The sequence below is a fragment of the Oreochromis aureus genome, linkage group 2 (genome assembly GCF_013358895.1).
Source record: "Oreochromis aureus strain Israel breed Guangdong linkage group 2, ZZ_aureus, whole genome shotgun sequence".
Taxonomy (NCBI): Eukaryota; Metazoa; Chordata; class Actinopteri; order Cichliformes; family Cichlidae; genus Oreochromis; species Oreochromis aureus.
Window position 1 is genome coordinate 11,308,917 of NC_052943.1, and position 6,000 is coordinate 11,314,916.

At 35.7% G+C, this 6,000-nt stretch overlaps 1 protein-coding gene across 1 annotated transcript in view; it reads right to left on the minus strand.

Annotated features, from left to right (window-relative positions):
• The window catches only part of LOC116315123, a 28,946-nt gene extending 23,179 nt beyond the window's left edge, over positions 1-5,767 (minus strand). The window contains exons 1-2 of the mRNA XM_039617672.1: positions 5,675-5,767; positions 5,249-5,438 (exon numbers count right to left, since the gene is read on the minus strand). The gene's annotated coding sequence lies outside the window, so the exon portion shown is untranslated. The remainder of the gene's footprint in view (positions 1-5,248; positions 5,439-5,674) is intronic.
• Between the last annotated feature and the right edge of the window lie 233 nt (positions 5,768-6,000).

The following is a 6,000-nucleotide window of genomic DNA, read 5'->3' on the forward strand; positions in this document are numbered from 1 at the left end:
TCAAGCCCCACACTTCTGCCTTTATATACACTTTGTCCAAAATACTGGCTCACACCACCAAATCAATGCACAAAGCAGGGTCCACAAGGACATGGATGAGCGTGTGTGGTGTGAAGGAACTTGACTGACCTGCACTGAACCCTGATCTTGCTTTGTGGACTGAGTTCATTGATTTGTAGGGTGAGCCAATACATGTGACAATTAAAGTGTAAGTAGCTGCAATAATTTTTAACAAACGGGTAAAAGAAGGAAAAAAATCAACACTGTTGCACTCAAAAACCTGTTGGACAGAGACAGCGTCTTGCAAGATGGCAAGAGAGCTTGTCTTCATTGTTGCTCATCTTGTGTAAATGTCCAGAAAGCATGGGCCATGGATCATCTGTGGAGACACAGGTAACAACACATTGGTCACTTAAATTATACAAGAAATTCACTAAAAGTGGCAAAACAGTTACCTAATTTGAAGTTCTCCACTCAAATTCAGTAAGCCACTGGAGGAAAGTTGTGACATGAGGGTTAATGTGAACAACCTTTAACTTCACAGTGGTCCCAGTCTTTCTGCTTGTCCCAACCTTGGAGGTACATTTTGTTCCTCTTCAGGGTTTATCCTTACAAAAACCTTGCACACGCTGACTCCTGATATTCCAGGTTCAATACATAGAATGAACCAAAGAAGACTGACATTGCATCAGCAAAGATGTTCTCTTTGTCCAGCTCAACAATTACACGCCCCTCTGCACTCACCATCCAGCAGGTGGCGGTCATTGAACTTTGTCCTTAAATGTATAGGGGCAACATGTTGTCATTATGCAACATAAAATAATTTCAATACTTCACTTCTTCACACTGTCTAGATAGTCATAAAGCAAATAGCTTTGTACAGTTAATTATTAATGGCCTTATGTACATAAGTCCGTTTTAACATATTATAATTGTACATAATTGGGAATTATTCTGCCCATTAAACACACCTAACAAAGAGTCAGCCCAGTTAAATTACCAGAGATGAATCAACTGTATGGTTATTTTGGAGTTTATAGTTTGTTCTGCTGTTAAACTTTACAGTATTGACTTCAGTATTTTTGCTGTTGGTGTAGCTAGATTACTATGTTGATCAGTAATATGTAATGTGAAATTTGATATTGTTACTTTGCTGGATTCACTGAGACACATGTCCAACAACCTTGGTTTATAAAGGAAATTACAGAAATTTGAGCTAACAAAACAGAGACTGGATACCTGTGTCCACGAAAAAGCTCCTGTGCCAAACAGAAATTTTAATATGGTCTAATCAGCTCTATTTCATAAATGGCTTCTTACCAAGCATAATCAGCCTTGGGGTGCTTGGCAGGCTTTTAACATGCAAACTGAACAATATAAATTTGCGTGCACTGAAGCCACAAAATTTAGAAATACACAGTTGCAAAAGTTCAGTGACCAATTACCTTTCCTGAATGACATATGCAATGCAAAAATAAGAGTATTGTCAATAGGGACCAATTCCCAGTTTTTACATGATCAAAATTATTCACAAAAGGCTTCAATAAACAGAAAATGTGTGCCGACAAGAGAGCAGTGCACAAAAACAAAAAGATATTTGAGCTCGACGCTTTAATGGGTTTAACATGACTTAGTCAGCACTCCGCACCGTACAGGTAGTACAAGCACACCTGAAAAAACACTGACCAGCTAACAGCTTTAAGCATTTGGGCGCAACCTCGGTAGTTCACCGATTCACCTGTTGCAAACGTCCCAAGTTTCTATCAAGTCTCATAAATCCATCGGCAACTATTACCTAACTAGTCTTTTGAGTCTCCACATTCATAGCTATTGACATTTTGTCTTAGCATTTGAATGGAAATATCTTGGTAGGGTAGCTTAAAAGTCAAAACAAACAGTAATAAGAACGCATTTCGGACTTCTCTCGAATAAGTGAAAAAACACTTACCTTCAGACTGATTAGCTGGTTCCGATCCAACTTTAATGTGTCCCATGTCAGTCCGTTTTAGGAAAAAGTGTTAAGTGGTTTCATTTAATTTTGGGATACTCCCGCATGGACGAGCAATTTGGAGTCTAGCAGAGTTATCACGAATAGCATACGATCTTCAGATATAATCCAGTCAACCTTGCATTTAACCCGATTGAACATCCAGTTACCTCTGACTACTTCTAAGTTGCACATGTTAACGGCCTCATCATCACTCTGTGCTGCAGCGAACTGGATCTGTGGCACAGAATAGTTGATGGTCATGTTGTTCTCCTGCTTTGCAGCTTTGTTTGAGTGTGAATTGCGGCTTAAACGTGCAAAACTAAGAGAAGCAGATCAATATTTTCTTCTTGTTGTTATTTAATGGTGGTTGGCAACCAGCGAAAGGAGCATTAACCACTCGAGCAATACTTTCTATCCCCATTGTTGTTTTGAAAGTGAATACCCGACGTGTGCATCATACGTCACGTTGTACGTCAGGTGAAGGTGTGGTGTCGGCTATCACACCTGTCGCATTAAAAAGCTTTAAAAACGTAACAATTGCTTTAAAAACACAACCCAACGCGCTAAACTGTGATAATGTGCAGAGCATATTATTAGGTTAGTTCACTGTAGTTAGGCAGAGGTGTCTTAAAAAGAACCACCTTATACAAAACAAATGAAGGTCCAGAAAGAATAAGAAGAGAAAAAAGGAACACCCTGCTAAATTAAGTCATTTTTAAACATTACTCTAAATGTAGCCATTAGTATTTGTTGCTGGCCATACAAAAATAAGTATACTTCAATTATATTTCCCAAGTATACCTTACCTAGTACGTATACTAATAATGCTTCTTGGGACTATATTGGCCCCGTTTTTAGTACATAACAGTATTCTTGAAATTAACTTTTAGATGTACTTTTTGTTCACCATAATTGTACTAGCATAATGTCATAATGTCTACAAGAGTATAATTAAAATATACGCGACTCTATCACAATACTAACCTTACAAGTATACTATTAATTAATAGTATTACTGATGTTTCACATTGTTTGACTTAACAAATACATTTATCAATATATGAGGTTCCATTCAGTTCAAGGAATTAAATTTTAGTGTGGCTGCAACTTACTCCTTAAGTTAAAAATTATGCTGTAGTTTATATGTTATACTACTTTCACAGTGAATCACATTTTATGGTAATACACTCTGAATGAGGATTTAAGTAATTACTCTTAGATCTACAGTAGAAAACAACAGAAATCCGGTTGGTGTAATAGTATAATCTCAGTAACATCACCAGTTGTTACATTTGCTGTATTTTACAGCTGTTTCCATGAGTACGGTGAGTTACCGTAAAAATAATGTAATCTCATGGAATTTTCCCACAATTACATGCAAATTACAGTACTAAACTGCTAACATCCTTTAGAGTTTTTTACTGTTGATTTTGCAGTACTAAGCTATGGAAATTACTGCAAAGGCTAACAGTGTGTAGCAAATCATTATATACCAGCTAGCCCAACTTCAGTAACCCTACAAAAGTCACTGCTGTTTAGTTTTCTGTCTTCATCTATGTTGGAAGTGATAGCAGTCCCTAGTTTTATACTTGAAAGGTTTCACATCATTAATCTTTGTAATAATAGCAGCGACAGGCCTACATCTTTAATTAGAGTCATATGAGACAAACACACTGAGTTTATAATAGTGTCAAATTAAAGGCTTCAACTTGATAGCTATGTTCATGTTTCGTCTTTTTATTAATGCTATTTGCAATTCATTTTATTTTTTATAAAATTTTTGTCCCTAGTTTTATCCTTTGAATTTTGATTTATTGTATTATTTCATTATTTGATCAATTCATGGAGTCCTTTAGAGCTTTGCATTATTTCACAAATGTTTGTAAAAGTGGGCTGCATGGCTAGGTGCTTGATTTAATATACCTGTGGAAATGTAACTGAAAACACCTGAATTTAAATATTAAGACATGCCTTTGTCTATACATACCGCTTACATAGTGTACATTACAAACGTCACTGCTGTTTAGTTTTCTGTCTTCATTTATGTCAGAAGTGATAGCAGAGCTGTACGTCTTAATTTGATTACGAAATCTGTCAGTCAGAACATGTTATATCATGTTTAGGTGGAAACTAGCAAGCTAACTCCTCGGTAACTTCTAACTCCATTACATTTAATAAATTCTGTTTTCATGGATGCCTGGATTTTGAACTTAATTGTTACACCTGGTAAAGCAGCAATGCTGATCATTTTATTAAAGATGAAAGAATTTAGAAAGTTTTTAACTCCCAGTGATGCCGCAGTGTTCATTTTACTTTGGGACTTGAAACAGACGGAGTTTTGGACCCAGATTACTCCGTAAGGCTCCTGACTATGTTAGCCATAATGCTCCAACAACAGTGCGGCTTCGTAGCTTACCAAAGTCATACTAAAAAACTTTTTGACAGATTTTTGAGCATGGATTATCACATAAAATTGGTTCGAGGTCAGTAAGCACAACCAGAATTTATACATAAGGCGCACCGGATTATAAAGCGCACTGCCGATTTTTGAGAAAATGTAAGGATTTTAAATGCGCCTTATAGTACGGAAAATAGAGTACTACTAAAGCAATTTGGTAAGTAAACAGTGTATAATATGTCACCTATGACAACTACAACTACGAAATCATGGCAATAAAATTTTAAATAAACCAAGCTACTTTTTGTACCTTAAGAAATTTTAATTTAAAGTTTTAACATTTAGTTGAAAAAGTAAAGATCCTTAGATGGGGAAAAAGAGAAAATAGGTATAAAGATTCCATTATGAGGTAATTCCATTTCAACCACAAAAACTAATAAGAGTTTTACAGACAGAAGTTGGTTTTGTGCAGCAAGGATGAAGAAAAACAGCCTAAATTCTACAAAGAAATGCACAGAGTAAACAATTTCTCCATTTATCTGCAGCTATATTTTTTCCAGTATAAAAAAAATATGATTCAACACTACTGCATCATACAGCTACTGAAACTGATGAACACATTCATCATGTTGGAAATCTGTATTTGCCAACATGACTACTTTAACTCAGCACTGCTTGTTTTTACCTTAAGTGCATACTATAAATAAGCTGAACTTATAAACAAATAAAAGACAAGAGATCTCTTGGCTGTTTTCAAGTAGTCAAATTTACTAACACATGCCATGGCTTCAAAACACACTGTTGATATATAAGATTTTGACATTATAAAAGTTTTGCATCTAAGAAGCTGAAAAACTCACCATGAGCAACTCCCAGTAGAATAATCATCAATCCAAGCACAGCTTCCATCTTTCCTCACTGTTCAGTGTGTGCTGGTACAGTTTTTAGCTGTCCAAGTGATTCCTTACATGTGATAAGTGTAAATAGTAATCATCCACAAACATCAGTGGAAATTGTAGCAAAGGAAGCTTTCATTTAATATCCAGGCAACTGTAAATCCAAGGAAAACTTATAATGAATTTTATTTTTGTGTAAATTTATCGTAAGTGTAGCTCAACCTTTAAGCTGCAGAACACTAAGGATAATATCAACATCGATTCAGTGACCACACTTCATACCACAGCTGCTGCATATTTCAAACAATTAAATACAGCTCTCCACAGATATAATGCAATAATAGCATCAACAGTAATATAATATAACAATATGATAATAGCATCACCTACACAAACTGTGTTTCTTCTCTTTTCAGCCTATTCAGCAGGCAGCTTTCAGACAAACTCTTCTACTTTACCAAGATGTAAACAGGCACAACCTACACTGACCATGTTTCCTGTTAGTGATCATCTTCATATAAGAACGTGTGAACACTGACCAGGCAGGATGTGACTAATGTGACTACAATAGAGCTGCAAAGACAGACAAAAGAAAGAAGTTGCCTACCAATTTAATGAAAAACTGTCAATTCTTTTTTACCTGTCAAACCTTGAAACATTTTTACAGGCATTAATGATTGTTGTGTTTTTCAGTGGTTTTGAAATGTACCAAATTT